Raw genomic sequence first — 25,436 nt, 5'->3', positions numbered from 1 at the left:
GCTACTCTGAAACCCATCACTACCCTGTTATTTCTACTTCTAGCAATTGTGACAGGGACAGGCCAGATGGCTACAGGAGAGTAATAGAAGGCAGATATATTAGCCCCAGGTTAAGTAGGTCCCTTTCCCCTGAGTAAGGTAACAGGGAAGGTTCCAGAACAATCAGGAACCTTCTGGAGACAATTAAGACAAGCTGATTAGAACACCTGCAGCCAATCAAGAAGCTGCTAAAATCAATTAAGACAGGCTAATCAGGGCATCTGGGTTTAAAAAAGAGCTCACTTCAGTTTGTGGTGTGTATGTGAGGAGCTGGGAGCAAGAGGCACTAGAAGCTGAGAGTGAGAACGTGGACTGTTGGAGGGCTGAGGAGTACAACATTATCAGATACCAGGAGGAAGGTCCTATGGTGAGGATAAAGAACGTGTTGGGAGAAGGCCATGGGGAAGTAGCCCAGGGAGTTGTAGCTGTCACACAGCTGTTCCAGGAGGCACTCTAAACAGTTGCATTCCACAGGGCCCTGGGCTGGAACCCGGAGTAGAGGGCGGGCCCGGGTTCCCCCCAAACGTCCCAACTCCTGGTCAGACACAGGAGGAGTTGACCTGGACTGTGGGTTCATAAAAACGGCCGAACTGAGGGCTGCTGTGAAGCTCCAAGGTGAGCAAATCTGCCAATAATTTGCAAGTGCAAAGACCCACTAAGGTAGAGGAGGAACTTTGTCACACAATACATCCAGTTTTTACAACTGTTATTATTGCATTGAGTTAATTTTCTTTTTGTTAACTCCAAAGCAGTTGTTATTTATTTTATTTTTCCTTTAGATACTAATGCAAAATTAATCCTTTATATTCAACATTGTTCTCAGACATAAATTAAAAATAGGCTTGTGATAACATAGTAATACTGTTTTCCCATCAAACTGTTTTATTGTCCTTTCAGTCCACAAAACTTTAGTGCCATTTCCCGAGAGAAAGCCTTCAGCAAAGTACAGACACTTCAGAGCCCAGCTAGGTACAGAATACAAGAATTATAAAACTGTCATAAATGTCAGAATGTATTGTAATCAGCAGAACAGTTGCAGTGCCTGGAAACCAGACATTTATTCTAAGGAGTTCTTTATGGTCTGGTAAATTGCATTACATTTAAAAAAATAGTAATGACATTTTTTACAAAATAATATTGTAATAAGCCAGGACACTGCCAGTTTTTTGACATCCTTTATCTTTGTCTTCCTCTTCACTTTCTTTCTTTCTGTCTGCCTTGGCTTTTCTCTCTCTTTCTCTCTTACACACACACACAGACACATAGTCTACCTTTCTTCAAAGCAATACTCTCATTCTGATTTCATCTGTATTACTTTTACACCAGTGTGACTCCATTAACCTCAGTGGAAATACCCTTGATATATGCCAGGGTACCTACAATCAAAATAATTCCCAGTAAATGTAGAATTATTTATCTTGGACTTCATGATGTATGAAAATAACAGTTATGTGCAAAGAGGAAAAAGGAACATAGAAGGAAATAAAGTCAAACAACAGCAGAAAATCAATGTGTTTGTTTTAAAAAAACGAAGGGAAAAAAAGCAAAACTAAACATTTCATGAGTGCACTCAGGAAAGATTAGGGGAAAAACTCTGAAATAATATTTAAATTATCCATTAATCAGCATGTGGCCTAATACACATTACATGGGTAGCTATAAATAGATAGCCACTTTAATAGAATTACCTTTTGTTAAGCCTACATTTTTCTACTCTCTCTCACACTTCCCACTTGAGTTCTTTCTTCCTTCTGTGCCTTAAACTCACATCCCATCTTTTCTGGGTTTTTTTGATACTTTCTGTTGTCAAGTAATGGTGAGCACAGGTGATATATTATTTATTTATCGAGCAATGTGCACATTAGGAAGCAAATTAGTATTCCATCCTTATCACACATTGCTAGACGCTGCACGCCCATGGAACACATTACCACATTAGACCAGTTAAGAGGTTTTAAATTAGATTTGTGACTTGAAAGTTTGAATAAGAAAACTAATAGAACACAAAATGAAGCAGAGGGAAAATTAGATTAATTAACTTCAGCATTCAGAGTGAACTGTTGCTGATGCACCATGTTATAGAATGCTATTTCTGTACTACAAACATGCCTTACATTTTGCCCACTTTAAGCTACTTGAATGGTTGTGAAAACACATACACATATTGACAACTAGCCCCAAATACTTTCTCAATTAAAAACATTTTTATTTTGTTTAAATGTGTTACTACCCCACACCCCCAGTTGTTTTTCTTTACTGGTCTGAAGAGATAGAAGGAAGAATAGCAAACAGCACAGGGACTGCACAAATTGATCCTGGAAATACAAATTTGAATCTTAATGCAGAATTACAGGAAAATTCAATGTGATTTTTAAAAGGAATACTGTAGATTATGTATGTTATAAAATGCGGCAAAATTGTGACTTCTGTGAATACACTAATGCAGCTTCTTCAGCATAAGGCTCTAAATATTAAATGGAAAAACAAGCATTTTCTCCCATCGTTCCCATTCATGCCCTTCCTCCCCTCCTTCCCCTTCCCTCCCCCCGGAAGATTCTATCTCCCACTCAGCCAGAGAAAATGGCAAAGAATAACAGAAGGAGCAGGCAAATTGCACATCTACTATTCTGTTTTATCATCACAGCAACAAAAGTTAAGCTTTCTTTTTCCATTTCTAAACCTATTTCCCAGTGATTTAGGTAATCCAGGCTGAGACAATTCACCTGCAAATAGGATTCAGTTTGGTACCCTAAATGTTTATGTCACGAGTGGTTTTTACTTGTCTCAGTCTTCTCTAATAGTGAGGCCACTGATATTTAATAAAAGCAATTTATGCTGGTACTTCAAAAAGTGCTTGAGCAAACTCTGGCCTGTGCCAAGCAGATTATAACATGTGTTAATTCTCTTTTGCAATACATCATCCTTTTCTCTATTTTTTCACTTTTTTGCTTTAATAATATCAGTCTGCATTTGTTGTAAAATATTTTTTCCATATCACTCTTTTTTTCTACACTTTTGGGGCAGAAAAAATGTTCAAGGGCTGGCATTTCAGAATGGTGGAGTAATACCAATGATAATGTTGTAGTTGTTTGGTTTGATTGTTTGTTAATAGTGAGAATAATTGCCTACTGAACTAAAAACTGATGGTTGTCTAGGTGGAAGGGATCCTGATTTAATTTAATTTCCTATATATGAACAGATTATAGTTCCAACAAGTAAAGGATAATAGACCTGATGCTTTAAAAAAGCATATTTCCCAAAACTGAAAATATTTTTGAGAAAAAATTTGTGGAAGGAAATATTTAAACATAAAAATGTGAATAACTGAGAATTGTTTAAGAATACTCTATTAGCTGTCCAAAAAATGCATTCCTCAGTTACAAAAAAGAGGGGAAGGTGGCAAAATATCTTGGGTAAGAGGAGAGATAAAGATAGAAATAAAAAAATAAAATAAGCCCCAACATATAAAGATGGAAAATGGAGGTGACGGTAGCAATAAGTACAAACTGACAGTTAGGAGATGCAGACAATTGATAAAGGAAGCTAAAGATACCAGTGAAAAATCTAAGGCCGGTTGGGTTAAGTATGATAAGGCGGAATTATTTAAATATCTCAGGAACAAACAAAAACCCATCATCAGTGTTCTAGATCTGATACTAAACAAGGATGGTAAAATTATTTTTCATGATGTAGAAAAGGCAGAAGTCTTTAATAAAAGTTTCTGATTTGTATTCACAAAGAAGCAGGATGATGTATTCACATCTTACAATGATAAGGAAATATTTTCTATTCTATCTGTAAGTCGGAGAATGTTAAATAGCAATTATTAAAGTAAAACATTTGTAAATCTTCAGAACCAGAAATTTGCCTCAAGAGTATTAAAAGGATTGGCTGAGAAGCTACCTGAAACATTATTGTTGATTTTTAACAGATCTTGGAACAATAGGGAAGTTTCAGAGGATTGGAGAAAAAGCCAATGGTGTGCCACTATTTAAAAAGAATACATACAATGAAATTACATGACTGTTAGCCTGATAGTAATTTTGGGCAAAAACATGTCATCAAGGAGCTGGCTGGTGAATCTTGCCCATATGCTCAGGGTTTAGCTGATCGCCATATTTGGGGTCGGGAAGGAATTTTCCTCCAGGGCAGATTGGAAGAGGCCCTGGAGGTTTTTCGCCTTCCACGGGTCACTTGCTGGAGGATTCCCTGCTCCTTGAAGTCTTTAAACCGTGATTTGAGGACTTCAATAGCTCAGACATAGGTGAGAGGTTTTTCGCAGGAGTGGATGGGTGAGATTCTGTGGCCTGCGTTGTGCAGAAGGTCAGACTAGATGATCATAATGGTCCCTTCTGACCTTAATATCTATGAATCTATGAATCTATGGAAGACTGATATGTGATGCAATCAATACATAATTAATAGATGACAGCATAATTAATGCCAATCAATATTGGATTTTTTTAAAGGAAAATAGGTGTGTGAAAGGGATTATAAAATCACAAGTTTGCCTGATGAAGGCATCACAGATCCTAGTGAATACCCTTTCTGGATCATCCACTCAGACTGCTGTGGAAGGATTACAAGCCTCTATGTTCTGAATTTCTGAGATGTTTCAAGCTCCTGGAGCCTGAATGGAATCCAGCTAGGACCACAATCTCAGCATTCCTAGGCACCTGTATTCCTTCTCTATGATTAAGCAAGGAAAACCACTCTAGGCTCCTGGATCCTCAGCTATCACCTCTCTTGGATGGATATCCGAATCTCTCTCCCTTCTGACCAGGATTTTTCCAAGATGGACAGTTCCCTACTTGCACTGTGTTATTCCCAGCCAGCCAGACTGGCTACAGGCCAGCATCTTCACTTTGCTTTCTCCCCAAAAGCTATGAACAATGTAAGTGCCCCCAATTATAAGTTACCACACATCTTTTTCTAGACAGGCACATTTATTCTTAAAGTGAAAGCATTACAGAGAAAACATAAAAAACTCCAAACAATAAAATGTTCTATATGCATGCTCAAAGCTTATCAGAGGTCACTCACCATTCTTATGAGACCTCTGTCGGCCAAAATCTTTCTAACCCTTCCCAGGCAGGATTGGGAGTGCCTTTGGACAGAAAGTCCTGTGTCCAGTTGCAGGATCAGAAAAAAAGGCCCTGAGTCAGTTTAAACTCAGGTTATTTAACCAAAATTCCTTTCTTTGTCTGTTGGCCTCTGGGACAATCAAGTTTGATCTTGTAAAGGGGAGCCTGCACAGGCAGTGGTGCCTCTCTGGAGGTGTTACAACCTGAGTGAATTTGCCTAATCACACACCCACCCATCCACCCACATTCTGTTCCTGTAAGGCTGTGGTACCTTCCCTCATGGAATCACATACAATCGCTAGCCCACAATGATATATCAATTTAATACAGTCAGAACTCCTGAAGTTATTGCAGGAAATTACTATATCTGTTGCAAAAAGTAAGTATGCTAACGTCATATAATAAAACTTCTGGAAGGCATTTGACTTTGATTTAAAAAAAATAGCACCACACAAAATTAACGTACGCATATTTAATGGATTAAAAACTGATATACTAATAGATTGAAAAAATTGTAAATGATGAATCATTACCAAGAGGGGTGGGGGGCTGTAGTGATGCCCTGCAGAGATCCAATGCTATTTAATACCTTTATAAATGATCTGGAAGAAAATAATAATCCATTGCCAGTAAAATTTGAAGATGACACCAAAATTGGTAGACTGTTAAATTATGATGGAGACAGGGCAGTTATGCAGACCAACCTGGATTTCTTGGTAAGATGGGCTTATTTAAACAACATGCTTTATAACACAGACAAATGCAGTATAATTCATCTCAGAACAAAGAATATAGGTCTTACTTATAAGAGAGGGGAGTGTATTCTGGAAATCAGTTACTCTGAAATCATCTTAGGCTCATGCTAGATACCCATCTGAAAATGATATCCCAGTGTGATGCTGTGACTAAGAGGACAAACACAGTCCTTGGATGTATAAGCAAAGGAATATTAAGGAGGAATAGGGTGGTAATATCTCTATAATATAGGATTAGTGAGACCATTATTGGAATATTGTTTCCAGGTCTGGTCTCCACACTTCAAAAAAATATTGACAATTTGCAATGGGCTCAAAGAAAGAGCTATGACTGGAGGTCTGGAAAACATGACATATAGTGAGAGACTGAAGAAGCTTGATCTATTTAGATTAACCAAGAGAAAGTTAAAAGGTGACCTGATCATGGTCTACAAGTATCTACAGGGGGAAGAGCTTCTGGGTAGTAGTTGGCTCATTAGCAAAGAAAAAGGCATAATGAGATCCAGTGTTTGAATCTGAAGCTAGACAAATTCAGACTAGATATAAGGTGCAATTTTTTAACTTTTTTAAGTGAGGATAATTAACTATGGGAACAACATACCTTGGGATATGGTGGATTATTCGTCACCTGAAGTATTTCCATCAAGACTGGATATATTTTTTAAAAATATATGCTATAGCTCAAACAGAAGTCATAGGCTTGATAGAGAAATTATTAGGTGAGGTTCTCTGGACCCTGTTATGCAAGAAGTAAGTCTAGATGATCAGAATGGTCCCTTATTGCCCTAAAAATTATTCATCTGTGAATTTATGAACAACAAGATTTCTCTTCTTTTGTATTCCTGGGATTTTTAATTATTGTTAAAGACACTTAAAACCTGGGATATCATTCTTTATAAACTGAAATAAATACATAAAATAATTGTATGACATCATCAATGTATATAATATAGGTAGATATTCCATAAAAAAATAATTGGCCCACAAGCTGAGGATCTGGAATAATAATTTAAGACGCAGTTAAGGTTGTCAAGTTAAGCACTCAAAGTTCAGGAAATGCACACTCAACCTTTACTGACCCCTTGTGTGCATGGATTATTATACAAACTTCAATTAGATGATCACATACTACTTCCCAAATAATTTAAATAATAGCACAGCTATAGGCTCCTATGGCTCCATATGGGAATGAAATGTTCAACATGCAGATGCAAATGATGGATTTCTGACTCTTTGGTAACTGAGTAGTTAGTTTTACTATTGTGGAATATTCTGCTGATGCTGAACAAGGAGAGTCGATGATTGCTATCTGAAGACATGCACTGCACAGTGAGCACCATGTCCAAAGCACACTGAAATCAATGGAATGATCGCCATTGACTTCAATGGGATTTGATCAGAGTCTGAGAGGCAATTGAATGCTGGAAGATGCTCTGTGGGATTCCTACAAGACACTCTTCAAAATTCCACTACGAGAGTAGAGGGGTGTTAGGGATAATGTGCCTGCCTCTGAATAAACTCCCTATTTGTTTGTAGTTTGATGGAATTTTATAGATGCTCTTAAAAGAATAGAAATTCATAATATGGGACTTTCTAGCAGGACACCAGGTGCTTTGCAAAGTGTAAGCAGCAGAATTCTGATTCATTCACTGAGCAGTTGGCTCATTCACTGCATACATTTTAACCATTAATATTATTATTTATATTGTGGTAGGGCCCAGATATGCCAAACTGGGGACAGGGGCCCATTTCCATGGGTTTAACCATGGTTTCTGCAACAGCACTCTAGATGGTTTGTCTTTGTCTGAGCGTTCAGTTAAATCATGTTCATCACTGGTTCATCTGTATCATTCTGACATCCATTGTCAGCTTCAGCTACATTTCCTACAGAAGACAAAGCTTAAGAGAAGTATGTATTGCTTCAGTCATCTCATTGGGTAGCTGACTCAGAACCCTGATGACAATCGATATGCATGTCAAAACTTAGATTATAAGCTTTTGGGGTCAGGGACTGTCTTTTTGTTTTTGTGTCTCAGCACTATGATGATACAAACCAATACATAAATTATTCTGTCAACTTTTTAACTTCTGAGAATCCTAGGAAAAGCAGCCATATAATGTGCTCAGCCAGTGAAATTGAAAGACAATAAACAAGAATGTGTATGGGATTGTAAAGGTGCACATAGCCATCAGAATCTTACAGTATGTGAATACAGCCCTTAGTACTTGTGACAAGAATGCACAGATGTTTTCTCACACAAAGCAGACACCACTTCATCAAAAATTGGCTACTTGGATCTTTTCCATCTGCACCAGTTAAGAAACTATATAATACCAGCTAGAGTTGGATAAACATATGCTAGTCTCGCCAGATGCTACTGCCAATGTTTTTGAATGTAAAGATAGGAAGGCTGGAAGTAAGACCTATGTCTAGTGGATAGGACACTTGAGTGGAACTCAGAAGCCATAAATTCAGCTTTTGGCTAAGCCACAAACTTTTTTGTGAGTTTAGGTAAGCATCTACTTTGGGTCCCAGCTTCCAATCTGTAAAATGGAGATAATACCTCCCTACATTACCCAAAGGTATTGTGATGTGAAAACCCAATTGATGATTATGTGGTGCTCAGATACTACAGCAATGAGGGCTGTATAAGTATCTACACATTTACAGATAGAATCTTGATCTTCGAGTACCCATTTTAACAATCATAGCCAATATTTTATTGTTATTTATGTACTACTATAAGCACACTTGAAATACATTTTGTGAAGGCTTTATTATGTGGAGAGATATTTATCAGGTACAGACCACAAACACTCCCTTCCATTTGTCACTTAGCTTACATTTACCACCTATCTCTAGATATAGCAGGCTATTGCATCCATTCACTATGTAGTACCCATCAGTTTCTAAATTTATACCCAAAATTTTAGATCTAAAATTATCCATAAACATGCTTTTTTAACCCAAAAAATTCAGTATTCAGGGCAATGCATTACTATAAAAAAGAACATTTATCTTTCACAAGAACTGCAAAATGTATCTAACACAGAACTATGTCCTGTTCTAGCAGAAAAGAATGACACCTACAATTCTACTGACAAGCACTGTTATGTAAATGATGCAACCAGTAATACACATAATGATGAGGGAAATATACATTGAGGAAAGATAGGCCACACTTCATATAGGAAAGGGTCTTTATTATTGCCCATGTTATCAGTTGTTTAAATATGACATTTAAAAGAAAACTGTATAAAACACAATGTGATACCACAGTAATCTTTAAACACCATTCTGACCTTGGTTTTATAAAAGGGTAGTTATCAGAAGACAGATACAAGAATAAGTAGAAAAAGAAGAAACAATGGAGTAAAGTTCATGAGGCAAAATGGCCATGTAGTGAGGAAAGGACTTTAGCATAGAGGATTAGGAAGATAGTAACAAGTGTACTCCTAGTGTTGGTGCTGGCCTGGTTGTAATTATAAATGCCAAAAGGGCCAACTGAATTGAGAGAGCAACAGAGCAAGTTCTGATAAGAAAGACTTAGGTCCTGCGAGTGGGTGAATGGAAGTGAGTGAAGTACACAGCTGAGAATTAAAAACAATACAGAAAGCATTCAGCATATTATCAATCTCTGCATTAGCTAGGAACCACAAAAGCAGCAAAAGTGAGGGGGTTGCCAAGGCCATATTACCCACCAAACCTACAATTAAAAAATGCTTTTGTTGCCATCCCACAGTGAAGTTGCAGAACTCCTGTATTGTCATTGTGGTTGTACCTCTGTAGGTGCCTGTTAGCAGCCACCAAGAAGACAATAAATGGGTAGGTTCCTGAGCGTATCATTTCTAAGGTGATACAGAAGTATTGACTAGATTCTGTAGATTGAGCACTGAGTGGCTGCACCTAAGTAGTGATTTGGACAAGCTAAATGTTTTTACCAATTGACAGTAACTGTCCTATAAAACTTACAGAGTAACAAGGCATTTGTGATTAAATGATGGAAGCCAAGGATGCACAAGGTAAAACATGGCCTTTCAGCAACTCTTCCTCCATCCCTCTCACTAGATCCAAAGGAACCCATCTAAGCCGCCAACCCAGTGGTTCCTCCTCCCTTCTTCCACATAAGGAACAAAAGCAGCAGTCAGGAGTTGTTACAGGGTGAGTATTGGATAGGCCCAGACCTTGCAAGTAAAATAATCCAAACCATTCAGATGAAAGGGAGGATAGCAAATGAACACCAACAAAATAATAATACATAGCTCCCATGTAACACTTTCATCAGACATCTCAAAATGCTTTACAAAGGAGATCAGTATCCTTATTTTACAGATGAGAAAACTGAGGCGCAGAGAGGGGAAGTGATTTGCCTCAAGTCATTCTGTAATCCAGATGCAGACCCACGAATGGACCCTGCATCTCTGTTCAGTACTTTGTCCTCCAGGCCAACAAATCCATATGAGTTTCTCAACTAGTATGATAACAAAGAATTTAGCTCAATTATTAGCTGTACAGACAAAGACATCTTGTCTTGAACCACAGAACTGATAATCTTAGTTCTGGAGAGACTGTTGTCTGAAAAAGATTAAAAGAATCACAAGTAAAGAGTTTGGTAAAATAACTCACTGGAGATATGATAACCATGTGCAAAATATTTGAAGGAAAAACCACAGAGAAATGGGAATTATTTGGATAGGGCAGAACAATATAGTAATAGAATGAAATTGACAAAAAATAACATTTTGCATATTATGAAACCGTTCTTTAGTGCAAGTTCTTTTGAATTATGGAGTAGCCTCGAAGGGGAAGAGATGGAAGCCCCATTGCTTAAGTCATTTAAAACTAGAGTGAACAAATCACTTGGGAGTAATATTGCACTGGGAGGGAGATGGAGAAGATGCACTAATAGGACTTTTCCTTTCCAGTGCTGCATTAAAAATAGTGAAATCCATGGTGTGGAGCTTTCTGCAAATCATAGTCCCTAACATTATTTTAACTTTCTTTCTTTCTTTCTTATCCTACATGGAAAGGATCAGTGGGTTTGTTGTTCCTCCGCCAGCCAGGCACACTGGAAGAGGTATTCTTAAATAGCCAATGCATATTTTTTTAAACCTGGCCACAAAGAAAATACAACGGGGTGTATTCACATGGTTGAATCTGTCTATTACTGACAGTATAAGAAATGACAAAATGACTTTGAGAACGTTAAGTAGCAGTGCACATACACAGAGGTTAATTTTATGCGGGGTCCATTTGCATTACAAAGAATGTGTTTGAGCAAGAAAAAGAGAGGATTATTAAAGATACACTGTATAGACAGAAGGACACAATGAATAGTGTTACTGAAGCAATTGATGCAAAGAAGAGAAAAAATTGTGGAAGTGACTTGTTTAATATTTATTGGTTCTCAAGATGCATGACTGAATTCAGAAGAAAACAATACTATTTTCTAAATGTTATAAACATACAAATTCAATGGTAAAGCACCATTTACCTTATATAATCTTCTATAGTTCAGCTTTGGTTTGAGAACCTTTGCATAAAAATAGATGCAAAGCTTCCTTTTTTTTTTCCTTTTCATAATTTCAGTTAGACTAATAATTTGTTCGGGATGATAATGACAACCAAGGTTAAATAGTCATTCTTATCTCATATAGTTACCTGGTTATGAAAATACTTCAACAGAATAAATGCAAAAAGTTAATCTATAAAGCCTTGATTTAGCAAAGCGCTTAAGAATGTGCTTAAGCTCATCTTTAGTTGAAAAAGTACTCAAGCAAGCACTTAACTTAAAAACAAGGTCAAATTTCATTGAAGTCAATGGGATTTAAGCACACGCTTAAAAGTAAGCACACGCTTAAATCCTTTGCTGAATAATGAGATTAAATTATCTCTGCCTACCCACCCCAATAAAAAATCTGTTAAAAAGTCTAAAATACAGAAAACAGTATTTCAATGTATTCATTTAATCAAAATGTTGAATTATGAAACTCTCCAGGACATACACAATCATTGAGAAATGAGCCTAAACTATCAAAATGTTGAATTATGAAAGCCTCCAAGAAATACATAAGCATTGAGATATGAGCCTGAACTAAAATCCAAAATGGTAAACTTGGGGTGAGAAGGGGAGATCTGAAACCCAGATACCAAATGAGAGCTAAATATCACAACTAGGGCATCTCTATAAGACCCATCAAAAGTCCACTGCAGTTCATGAAAAGACTCTCACTAAGTTCAATGGGCTTTGGATATGGCAGCATACAGGATTGAACTAAAACTGCCAATTTAAATCCCCTCAAACCAGAGCTGGCACTGAAGGTATGACAAAGAGAATAGTTGCCTCACAAAATGATCTTCAGAGGATTCCCAAATTATTGTCAGAAAGGCCAAAATATGCACAAAGTTATCTAATGTTAAGCAGTGGAACTGACTGACAAAATAATGATAGTGTGGCCAAATTTTACTTTTTTGACCTCTGAAAATCAAAAATTTTCCAGAGGTCTAACTAGTCCCTGGACTCTTGAAAAGCTGTTGTGTGTGGGGGGTTCTTTAATGCAGGGGCCCTAAAATACCCACTCCTCCATCCCAACAATAGGACCCTACAACCAGCCCTGCCTCAGACGTTTGCAGGAGAGATGGCATTGAAAACCAAACTTCAGATTTCCAGATCTCTGGGAATTCATCCTACCAAAGTTGGCAACCCTAGTCCTCTTTGAAAAAATGACAGATTTATACATAAGAATTGAATGTCTATAAATGGAGAGAAAGGGTTATAAAATTCTCCACATTACTCGTACTGCCTACTATACATTTTGTCTCCCCTCAGCTCCCAGTGATATCCACTCAGCTGCAACAATTTTCTTTTCTTTTTTTGGAATTTATTTATTCACAAATACTCAATACTAATTCAGGAGCTGGTTTTCAATAAGGGCCAGCTGAGTTTGACAAAGAGGTCAAAAGCCTCAAGGGAAGACATGGGCACTGAACCAGAGACTCATCTTGGATTAGAATTTCAGATCTTCCTAGTACCCTTCCTTTAATCACTAGAAGCTACCATCCCTCGATTCCCAGAACTGACACCTTAATAAAACAATCATTCCAGAATAATATCTGAACATTGGCCCTAGTAAACCCTACCCCAGGTAAACCAGACTTTCTACTACCGTAATGTCAGGTCTACAGTTTATGAACCAATTTTAATCCTAGAGTAAGCAGGCACAATTCCCACTGAAATGACCTATACCAGATCATTGCCTATACCAGTCTGTGATTTGGCCCTCTGTGTTTAACAAGGCAATATAAATAGAAATCAGTACAGCAGAGAACAGGGATTCACATTTTCATTCATGTATGAAGGAGAGATAGTGACCTGTGATGTTTTTGTTCCTGGTGAGGAAATCAAAGCAAGTGGAAATAGGAGGGAGTGGATGATGGATAGGAAACAGGTAGGTTGATGGACATGGGTCAGGGTACTTCTAGTATGAATAGGATTTTGTGACTGAAAGGGAAGAAAAGAGATTGGTTTGGGGAGGACCAGAGAGGGCCCTCCAAATATTATTGTTATTACTTTTTAAACATTGAATAGGATTGGATTTAGTTAACTCAATGGAAGTTTATTTCAGCGCTAGCAAGGGAAAGTCAGTATATGGGGGACCTACAGAGAAAGAAACATCTTGTAAACTATAAAAAGAAAAGGAGGACTTGTGGCACCTTAGAGACTAACAAATTTATTTGAGCATAAGCTTTCGTGAGCTACAGCTCACTTCATTCCTGGAAGGGTATCCTTTCTTTTAGGCTCTCACAAAGGAGTGCTGTTAATTAGGGGCGGTAGGAAAACAATAATTCCATTTCATGAAAAATCTCAATGTTTCAGAATCAATTTTCATTCTGACGTGAAACAAAAATGTAAAAAACCACAACAAAAACTCATTCTAAAATTGCCAGGAAGTTAGGGTTCTCATTTAGCATGTGTGAGATCTATGTTCAACTCCCTACTCTGCCTGAGTGACAGTGGGGATTTATATGCTATAATCTATATCCCAGAGGAGTGGCTATTCTGGGACAGGTCCATCTCTCTTTCTCAATTCCATCCTGGACCTGAGAAACTTTCTGGATGGAATCTTAGGTTTCAACTAGTTGGCATTTTCCATAGTCTTAATATTAGTCTTAATATTTTTAGTCTTAATATTTTTCACATCCTGGCTTTAATTTTACAAATTAATGGTGAAACTGAGACCTTTGGAATTGAAATATTCATGATGAATTCTATGTGGTTCTCTAGTTTTTCCTTCAGTCTAGCTGTCAACATCCATGTGAAAAAAAAACAACTAGACAGACAAACAAACATAGGATGCTTTGCCCCAAGCTCTACATGCTGTGCACACAACTAGTCCTCCCCCTCTCTGCTATCACTCCTGTTGAGTCTAACAGTAACCATGTGTCACATAAGGTACACTTAGATTCTCTGATCCTCCTGAGAAGATCATCCTATCTCTGTGAATCTGTTACCTAAACTTCTAGTACCACAACTAACTGAGAACACTTAATGTATTCTCTTGCCTCCTTCTTTCTAATGTTCATATATATTGCACACACAGTATATGGTAAGCCCATAGATAGAGCCCTGTGCGAATACAAAATTTGTATCTGCATCCGATCTGCAATCTGTAAAAGTGATCCACAGATATCTGCAAATTTGCAGGGCTCTAAATACAAAATTTGTATCCTCATCCAATCTGCGATCCACAAAAATGATACGTGGATATCAGCGGATTTGCAGGGCTCTACCCATAGACTGCAGCTACTTCCAAAACAAAATGGATGAAGTAACATGTAACTTCTCATTTTTATATTTTAAAAAATCATAAATGGTTTTCCTTTCCCTGTCCTCTTCTGAGCAAGATTGGCAAATGTGCTCTTTCCATTTTGACTCCCTGAAGAACCTTCTGAGTAGCTAAATAAGGTGACTTTTTTGGAAACTTACTTTTTTGTATTTATTAAAATTTAAAGAAATATGGCTTTTTATTGCCCACTTTCTTCAATAATTCTTACACTTTGATTCTGTCAGAAACACTCACTTTTGTCTGTCAATCAGTGTCAATAGCCAATCACATCAATGTAACTGGACATTTATTTCAGAAAATTAACTTATACTCTTGAAAACATCATTGATCATGACAAGCAATACTGTATGATTACTAAGTGGGTAACTTCAAGCATATGGAAAACTACATCAGTGATTTCTTTATAAAGCTGTTATCCTGGTGAGAAGGTAGTGGCAGAAAATAGTATAAAATGGAATAGTCATTGAAATTTAAAAAAAAAAATTGCTACTCTAGTGGCACCTTGATATGTAATTAAACAGTCCATATTTTAAGATGGCTCAGATTGCATATTCCCCTGCCAGGCTACTACTTCCATGGGGAGCAATTCTTAAGTAAAGGAAATTAACATGCTAAAAGCCAAATTATGACAGAAACTGACAAAAGCAAGGCAAAAATCACTGTGAAGGCTAATACTCTAGACTTTACTTGTCCCATTGTATGCAGCCACCGTAGGGGGGTCTCTTAGGTCAGCGAGTGATTTGTTCTGCAATACCTGTAACTCTGCACAATAGGGAAAGTGAAAGGCAGTATCCATCATAACTTCAAATTGCCTTGCCTTTTGTCAGTTTTTGCCATATCCATAATTTAAATATACTTTTGTGTGTATTATGATTAAAGCTAGATTGATACTGAATTATCCAAACTGCCTGGATACCTAAGGGGACTAAAAAAAAAGGTCAGTTATGTGTGTGGTACCCATATTTATTACCTGAAAATGAGTGCCTGACATTGCACTTAATTTTGCCTTGTCAATTAACTTGTTTCAAGGGCTTGGTGCTTTTCATTCATGCAATGTAATTTGCAGTTGCCTGCTTCTGCTTTAACATACGCTCCTCTTCCCCTATTGCTTTCTCCAGGCACTTGGGAGGAATACGTGGCACAGAGCTGGCAGTTGTGTCCTTTTTGCTGTAGCCTACTCTCTTTTTTCAGAGCTGGACTTTTTTGCACAAGCATCTTCTCTGCATAGTACTGAGCAGACCTCATTTCTGAAGGGCAGCATAGCAGTGTAATGGATTTTGTGCAGGCTGTACCACATTTTTAATTACATAACACTTTTTATGCCTTTTTGATCCTCTTCACAGTGCACAATAGATGTAAAGGCAAGGAGCAAGTAGAGAGATAAGAGGAAAGTGGTATGTACATACTTTCTGTGAATAACCTCATCTCTCTGCTTAAATCAAGTAATTAGCATATATATAGTATTGGTTTGTAGGATTGGGGCCTTAATGAACTAGGATGTAATGATCTCTAGATATTCATGTGACAAATCATCATGAGGGAGATTGAACCTGCAACTTTCAGCACGAAGCCACAAATCTCTTCCTCTTGAGCTAAAGAGAGAGCTATTTTAGCAATAAGAAAATAATTGAATATACAGTCACTGGGGCAAGCCACTGTATAGAGACGTGAATAAATACAGTAAGCCACTATATTACTAAAGAATGAAGTAGATTAAATATATTTGTGCGCCAGTGAAACATATGATCCTATGCCTCATGAAACTGTACTTGAAAACAACTGTTTTGAGTATGAATGTTGTTATGGGCACTGAAAATTGGGCAAAATACCATAAACTAAAGTGATCAATGGCAATGGAAGTGAGGAGTTTGGGTTTTTTTCTCAGGGGAGAGGTGGAGAATTTTCTAATAAGTTATTGCAAGGGACTGGTTTTAGGATCAAATTAATATTTCCTGCTTTGTTTAATAGCTTCATTAGTAATCTAGAAGAGGAAATAAACTGCACATTCAGGAAAATCACAGGTGATACTAAACTGAGTGGAGTTGTGAAACACCAATAAGGATGTGGTGGGAGGGATAGCTGAGTGGTTTGAGCATTGGCCTGCTAAACCCAGGGTTGTGAGTTCAATCCTTGAGGGGGCCATTTAGGGTTCCGGGGCAAAATTGAGGATTGGTCCTGCTTTGAGCAGGGGGTTGGACTAGATGACCTCCTGAGGTCCCTTCCAACCTTGATATTCTATGAATCTATGAATTAACAGAGAAATAATACAAAGGGACAAAAGAGGTTTGAAACTTGGGCAGACAAATACGATTCAATTTGAATAAAACAAAGCTAATGCATGTGGGGATTACAAACAAACAAAACACAGAGATCCAAATGGAGTGAGGAATGTAGAAAACAGTAACATGGCACCCTGGGCAGAGGATGGTCTTTTAAATTAAAACTGAAGAAAATGCTAAAAAATAGACTGACAGAGAAAATACTTCATTGGCAGAAAGGTGGACTTGATGATGTAATAGGCCTGCAGCATCTTTAACTTCTATGATCGTTCATTCTGTATAAATGAAAGATATAAGTATAAATGATTGTTTTTCTCAAGCTGACAGTCCTCCCTGACTTTCAGAAGGAGGTATACTTTTGAGATCTGGCCATGATCCCATTGAACGCTACAGCAAATTTCCTACTGAGTAAAGGTGTGTGCTGGAACTGCTGGTGAATGGGTTGTTCACTGCAAAAGAACTAGCAGTAGGAAAAGTTGTGGCAATATGAATTAGGAGAGTTGTTTCATCAAAGTCATTTTTGGTTGAAAGAAGAAAAGGAGTACTTGTGGCACCTTAGAGACTAACAAATTTATTAGAGCATAAGCTTTCGTGAGCTACAGCTCACTTCAAAAGCTTATGCTCTAATAAATTTGTTAGTCTCTAAGGTGCCACAAGTACTCCTTTTCTTTTTGCGAATACAGACTAACACGGCTGCTACTCTGAAACCTGTCATTTTTGGTTGATGAACTCAATACAACTGCAAACTTGTTAAAAGTGGAACTCCCTCAAAGTAGATGTGTCCAGAATTCCTCAAGTAGAAATTAGGTAACTCTCATTCCTGCCTTTCTAACTACTTATTATATATGCAAGATCACCTTCAATGGTTGCCCCTTATAACTTCACCCAGGGAACATGTGTGAAAAAATATAAACTACTTTATACATGCTTGTAGCAGCAGCAATGTAGTTTTAGTTTATGTCTTTGCTGAAGTGTAGATACCTTGTCTTGATATCACATCATTTCAGTGCTTTTGCTGTGAAAAACTACACATTTCTGCTTTGCAAGTACTTGTAAATTTGATTTATTATGAATTTTTGCCATTTCACAGCAATATTCCAACTCAGAAAACTGAGTAGAGTATAGAGTAACCAGAAAAACATTTGAAGTGAAACCAATAGCAGAGGTTTGTCTTTTCCACTTTTTACTGGCAGTGAGGTTGTTTGGTTTTTTTAAACTGATCTCTCTTCACTACTCAAAGTTACCTAGGTTGGATACTGTCAAGGAATTTTTCCTGTTTATAAAATTCTTCGGAATCTTAACACTAAGTTTTTATTCCTTAAAAAAATACCCAATATGCCACTGTTGTACATGTTTCTTATGTTTACCAAACAAGAGGCAGAATGTTACTATTTATTTATGTAACCATTAGAAATATAGAGATAGCATGATCCGAGGCCCATTGAAGTCAATGGGAGTCTTTCAATTGATTTCAGTGGGCTTTTGCTCAGGCCCATAAAGAAATAAAAAGCCTGGGCAAGACAGGACAGAGTTTGTCCTGCAGTGCTTAACATTGAAATGAGCTTTCTGTGAGCAGAAACTTCACACTTACATGTAACCCCACTGAAATAAAAAGGGATCCCTAGTGATGGTGATTTCCAGATCGGGGCCTTTGGGTATGTTTACACTACCAACCCTATAGTGGCACAGCTATGCTTCTTACTGTAATGCTGTAATGTAGATACTTGCTATAGTGACACAAAGGGTTTTTCTGTCACTGTCATAAATCCACCTCCTTGAGAGGTGGCAACTACATCAGTGAAAGGGCAGCTTAACCACATATCTCAGGGGTGTGACTTTTTCAAACACTTGAGCTATGTAGTTAGACAACCTAAGGTTTAGATGTAGACCAGGCCTTAGGGTCTGATTCTGGACAAACTGAAGCACTTGATTACATTTACACATTGTAAGAAATCCTCTTAAGGACAATAGATGAACTGATTAGCAGCCATGAGTTAAGTATGCATGGAAGTCTTTGTAAGAATGGGGCCTTAGGCTTGTTCTACACTTAACATTTAGATTGATATAACTATGTCACTCAGGAATATGAAGAATTCACACCCCTCAGTGCCAAAGCTATACTGAGGTGGATGCAGCTAAGTTGATGGCAGAATACTTACACTGACTTAGCTATTGCTGCTCAGGGAGGTGAAAATAAAACCACCTTCCATCATTGTAGAAAGCATTTATACCAAAGGCACAGGAACAGGGAGGGCCAGAGGTTCATGGCTCCATCACTTTTAATTTCCTGCTTTAAAGGAAAGCGATGGGAAGGAGGGGTGAGAGAGGAGTGAGTGGTGGACAGGGTCACAGGAGAGGGGTGGAACAGGTGCAAAGCCTTGGGGGAAGAGGCAGAGGAGGGCAGGGCCCTGGGGGAAGTGGTGGGATGGGGTTGCAAACTCAAGGGGATGGGGTGGGGCAGGGCCACTGCTCAGACACTGGTGGTCCCCCCATATCTTGAGAGCTTCTGGCACTCCTGGTCTATACTACAGAGCTACAGTGGCATAGCTGTAATACTGTAGAGCCCCTAAAGTGCAGGAGCCCTTAGCCTGAAAGACCCTTGAGTCATGGATCAGGGCCCCAATCCTGCAAAATTTACCCACACACTTAACTTTATGCATTATGTATAGACATCAGAAGGGAATACTCACATGTATAAAGTTAACTGTTGTCTTTTAAGGATTAGAGCCTGTGTCTTCATTGTCTTTTCACAGACATTAAAACATATATGGACCTCAACCAACAATTATATTTGTAAAGTTATAACTAAGCAACTTTTTGGCTCAGTGCACAGAAATACAAGTGAAATCCATGGCAGATTATACATAATTGTACATTGCCCAAGCCCTACTCTAGCCACTGGTTTTGTACTTTCAAATAATAAATAAATATCTCTTTCTTTATTATTTACTGAGGGGAAACTCCTGTAAACTACATTGTTGCCATTTCATTATCCTAATGAAAAAAGCTGCGGTGCTTAATATGTCCAACTAATCCAGGTGTCACTTCCTAATGCCAAACACTACAGAACATTCACACCCACAAACACATATTTTCATCTCTCATTAAGTTTTTAAAACCTATTGACTTCGTGGAGTTACTGCATCCTTCATGAATGATATATGAAATGAAAAACCTCTTCCTACCTGCCATGCACATTGAGAATACAGTGCTTTGCCCTTGTTGTTGTATTATTTACTGTAATATTAGATGGAGCCAGAGACATCCATCTGTCTAAGAAGTCACACCAGATTAAAAGATAGGAAGTAATCTCTCTTTTTTTACCCCGGGGGAGGAAGGAGTTACCTTTTACTGGTTTGCATTTTTTCTCTTCTTTTGCATTCCTTTAGTTGCACTCTGTTCTCAAGAAACACTTTTTTACTAACAGCACCTTTGACAAAGGGATTTTTTTTCCTCATAGACCTCAGTTGGAAAAATAATAATAATATTGGTGAGCAAGCCAAATCCTAAGACATATCTTCAATTTTCATTGACTTCTCTGAGAGTTTCTTGGCCTCCTCATCTCGCAGGGTTTTGTCCATTATATTTAATTCATAATACAAAGTCTTGTTTCTTCCCCAAAGAAAAAAAGTTTTATCAAGTTATTTGAACATTTATTGTGTTTTCTATGCTTTTCTACTCGCAGTCCTAGTAAATGGGGTGTTACCTGTTGCATAGTAATGGATAAACTAAAATAACTCCATTCAAAACCAGGAAATCACATATATGGATCTGTATAATGTGCATAAGCAAGTTTGTTCCGATTCAGTGAAGAGACTTTTAGATTTCCTGAAAGTTTTCCCCAGTCTTAGTATAACAACCATCATCTTAGTCATCACTTAGAATTGAGGACAGGAACTACAGAGCTGAATGCCTTTTTCTTAAGCTCCCACCTGCGAGCTATATCAGAATCTTAAGCTCTGTAGCTAAGACACCCAGAGAGAGGCACAAGCATGGTGAGCAGCTCCATTAGTAACTCTAGAGAAGAATTAGTAAAATAATAGAAACTATCAAATAGTATCAATTTCAGCCCTCCCTTGTGGGGACACTGCTATGCCAATTATAATGGAGACTCCACAATTAAGTTCATTTCTATAAGGATAAGATGCACATGGGATTTGTAGCATGCAGGAAAAAGAGAGCGAGTCAGAATGTATGTGTTAGCTGAAGGGGAAGATAGGACGATGTATGCCAGTTGAGCAGTACACTAATGTCCCAATCCTCCTACTGTTGAAGTCAATAGGAGTTTTGTCACTAACTTCAATGAGAGCAGGTCCATGCCCTCAGCGTTACTGAAAATGGATTTCTATAGGATGCAACTTGAAAGGATACAAACAATTCTTGTAATTGCAGAGAAAAGACATGCTGGGCTGTCTCTGGCTTTGGGAGAAAAATAAATGATATTTTGGAAGTTGAACCAAACTGAGCTCTCTGTTGACAACTTTGCAATAATAACACATGCCCTTTTGACCAGAAGGCTTAACTGTTGTAATTTCCTTTTTTCAGGACGGTCAGTAGGACTTCACTGTCACTAGCAGATTGTTCTGAATATGGTGTCTTGACTGCTTACTGGTTTGAGCCATCATGTTCATATTATATGACTCTGATTCTTTACAATGGTCCACTACAGAGTGTTGCATTGACTTTTAGTTGGCACTGTTGTTTTTTTTAAAGCCCTTACTTGTGTTGGTTCTGGCTACATTAAGTACCTGCTCTTCGAAGCTTACACTGGAGGATGTCTGAATTAACACGTCTGTTTAAGCTGCTCACGGTCTTAAATCAAATGGTCAGATTGTCTAGTTTACACTGGTGTTATGCTATACAAAGCACACAGGATCTTTTATAAGAGAGAAGGCAAATAGCCATATTTATTGAAAATACAACAATTAGCATATGCTCTTCAGTGACATACACATACACATCATGCACACAGTCCTGCCAGTTGATGTTTTTATAGTTACCAGTTTGGCATCTGGATCAATCTAGTGGACAGCCAGATTGGTCGCAGAGGGGAGCCGGGCTTTGTCGGTCGCAATCTGATGCTCCTGGAGTAGTGGCAAGGTGAACACAAAATCCCCATGGCAAAGCACCCTATTCTTATAGTTCCTTTTCTCTGTTGAAGTTTATGGATTTTGCTGTGTCAGTTTGTGACAAGTTACTTCTTAATTGGTGTTATCTTCTGATATAAACATTCCAATACACCTCCAAGAGGATTATCCTGTTCTGGTTCTGATTTAATCAATTGTTCTGTCTTTAAGGGTGCCAGCCTTCACCTTAGGGTCATCAAATTGCTCTTCCTTTATTATGGATGCATGGGCGTTGATGATTTTCTGGTGTTGTTAAGTCTCTTTACTCCTTTTTTCTTGACCATCAGGCTATAACAATGGCCTTCACGCCTTATCTTTTCCTGATGCATACATTCTTCATTCACACAGTCTTTTTACAAAGACCTTTGAGAATACAGTGTCCGCTTATTTTGAATCTCCTTAACATAGACACAATACAAGATTCTGTCTTTTACTTACTAAATCTTAAAAACAATGAAATGTATATTTAACTAGAGTGCCTAATTTGTAATACATATAGGAAACCATAGTGGACATTATAACTTATCCTAAAACAAAAGGGTGACAATAATCAGTCAAAAGGATTGTTCTGGTCTGTCCCTGCCTTAACATCAGTACAGACACTGGCAATCTGTTAGATGCATTCCTTCCAATGTCCCAGAGCGTCATTCCTTTCTGCTATTCAAAAAGGGTGGCTGGTAAAATGAAATCAAGGCATACATTAGTACCTCTATTTTTATAGTACAATTATAAAATCCTGCTCCCAAACTGGATGGGCCTGGCAGTGGGGGACTAGCCCTAGAAATTTCTTCTATTTTTGTTCCTGCAGCCCACGCTGCTTCCTACAGTTCCCATTGGCAGGGAACAGTGAACCGTGGCCACTGGGAGCTGCGGGCAGACGTACCTGCAGATGGACAATGTAACAAACTGTCTTGCAGTCCACCAGTGGATTACCCTGACAGTCCGCATGCAAGCACTGCCTCAGGAGGTTATCTAATACAACCCCCTGCTCAAAGCAGGACCAACCCCAGCTAAATCATCCCAGCCAGGGCTTTGTCAAGCTGGGCCTTAAAAACCTTAAAAAATAGTATCATTATTAATTATTATTCATATTATCATGATAACCCCCCATATTTGAAAAAAAGGAGCTAGAAAGATCCTTCTAGACATATATTAAACATAGTTGAGTGAGTTTAATAGAAACCCAGATGTTTTTTTCCTCATTGGAGAAAATAATTAAATGTTCAAAAATCTTCCTGCAAATAAGTCAGAATATAAATTTAATTAATGTATTTGTGGCAATAAAGCTGGCTTTGTAAATATTTTACGAGTCAATCCACTCTCACTACCTTTGGTACTTCTTGAAAAATGAAAGCATATCAAAGTGACATGTGGGGAATCAATGCTCACTTCGCTTCCTTCCCTCTGTCTCTCAGCTGCCTTTAGAGAAAGCTGCAATTAAAAGGAGAGCTGAAGGAAAAGTATTGCATTTAGAGCAAAAAGAAGTAAACTTTGTTTTTTTTACAGATCTCCAAAAAGATAGCAAAAACATCTCCTTACCACAGTAGTTCCCAAACTTTTTCCGTCGCTTGTGCCGGGAAAGCCTCTGGTGGGCCGGGCCGGTTTGTTTACCTGCCGTGTCCTCAGATTCAGCCAATCCTGGCTCCCAGTGGCCGCGGTTAACTGCTCCAGGCCAATGGGAGGTGCTGGAAGTAGCATGGGCTGAGGGACATACTGGCCACCGCTTCCAGTAGCTCCCATTGGCCTGAAGCAGCAAACTGAGGACGCTGGGAGCTGCGATTGGCTGAACCTGCGAACGCGGCAGGTAAACAAACCGGCCCAGCCCACCAGGGGCTTTCCCTGCACAAGCAGTGGAACAAGTTTGGGAACCATGCTTTAGCAGATTCCCAACATAAGACAATGCAGTGTGTTTGCTAGCCTTTAGCAAATGGCAAAAAGCTAAATATGTCTTCAAGCCCCATTGCTTTTCCCTGAATATAGGAGATTGCTACTCCCTTCATTGCTGGCAACCCCCATTTCTCTTATTTAGATCTATAGTCTTGAGAAATCTACCTTTGTATGAGACTATTCCAGAAGCCTTGAGATTGCCAGATCTATTGATCAATAGGATGCTAATGCTAGACTTGTGAAGCATTGCAGATTAAGTGGGGATATATGAAAGCAGTTGTCTTTTGGAGGACAAGTCTCTTGCATCTGATTTCTGAGCACTGGATGTATGAGGTACAAAGTAGACTATGGAAATGAGCTAAGCCAGTACTGACTTCACAATTTCAATAAACCAAGTCATAATGATGATTGGACTCCCAGTGAGGAGTCTGGTTGTGGATGATAATGTTTTTGTTCACACTCGATCTTGTGAGGATCAAGAGAACTTTTCTTGGAGATTGGGGTAAATTGTTATGATGTGCCAAGTTCAGGATTTCCGGGTGAGGTTAGTATATCCTGCAACTATTCCTGCTTGTTATTACTGGGGCAAGAGATCAAAGGGGTCATCTAAGCAGTGTTTCTCAAAAATTGGTCTGTGGATCGCGCCAGTCCCTGAGTTCTCCATGACACACTTTAGGAAGGCAGTCAGTCAGTATCAAAAAGTATCAAAAGGGTTGAGAAACACTAGTGTAGTCTAGATGGTCATAGATTGGCAGTTTTTCCAGATTCTAGAGCGAGGCATGTATGTTGCACGCTTTGTGGCACTGGGTTGGGGAAGGATAAAGAGACAAAGCACATCTATGGTCCTGAGCAGCAAGTAGTGTGAGACCTAGGTCACTACTTAGCATTGTGGTGATGATCTTTCCATTAAAACCTTACCCAGACATATATGAGTGGCATTTTTCCCCCACTTCCCTTCTCACCAGTTCCTCTTTTCTTTAGGTTAATAGGAGCTAAAGATACAAGGATCATGATTGTGGGGAGGTCCTGGGGAGGCGCTGCTGCTTTTACTGTTCTTTAAAAGTGTTGTTTGGTTGAGGGTAGTGAGGTCACATTTTGGGAAGACGGGTGATTTATAACATTGTCCATCTCTTTTGTACCTTCTAGTGTCATGCCCATTTGGACAGAAAGAAGGATTGTGCTGTAGAGCCTGAGGCTTTAAAGTGCTTTAGGGACCCCAGGTGTGCCATTCTGGCTGATCTTGCTCATTTTATATGGAAGAAATACATGATTCATAAGTAATTATAAGTTATTAAAATAAAATAATACAAATAAAATATTATCCATCAAAAGTGATGGGAGGTTGTTTTGCTTTACTTGAAAGGGAATTTATGATGCATAATGAAGAAGGGAGCCGGCAATCAAAGGTTACACTTTCCT

Source organism: Dermochelys coriacea, chromosome 1 (assembly GCF_009764565.3).
Source record: "Dermochelys coriacea isolate rDerCor1 chromosome 1, rDerCor1.pri.v4, whole genome shotgun sequence".
Classification (NCBI taxonomy): domain Eukaryota; kingdom Metazoa; phylum Chordata; order Testudines; family Dermochelyidae; genus Dermochelys; species Dermochelys coriacea.
This window is presented reverse-complemented; position numbering follows the sequence as displayed.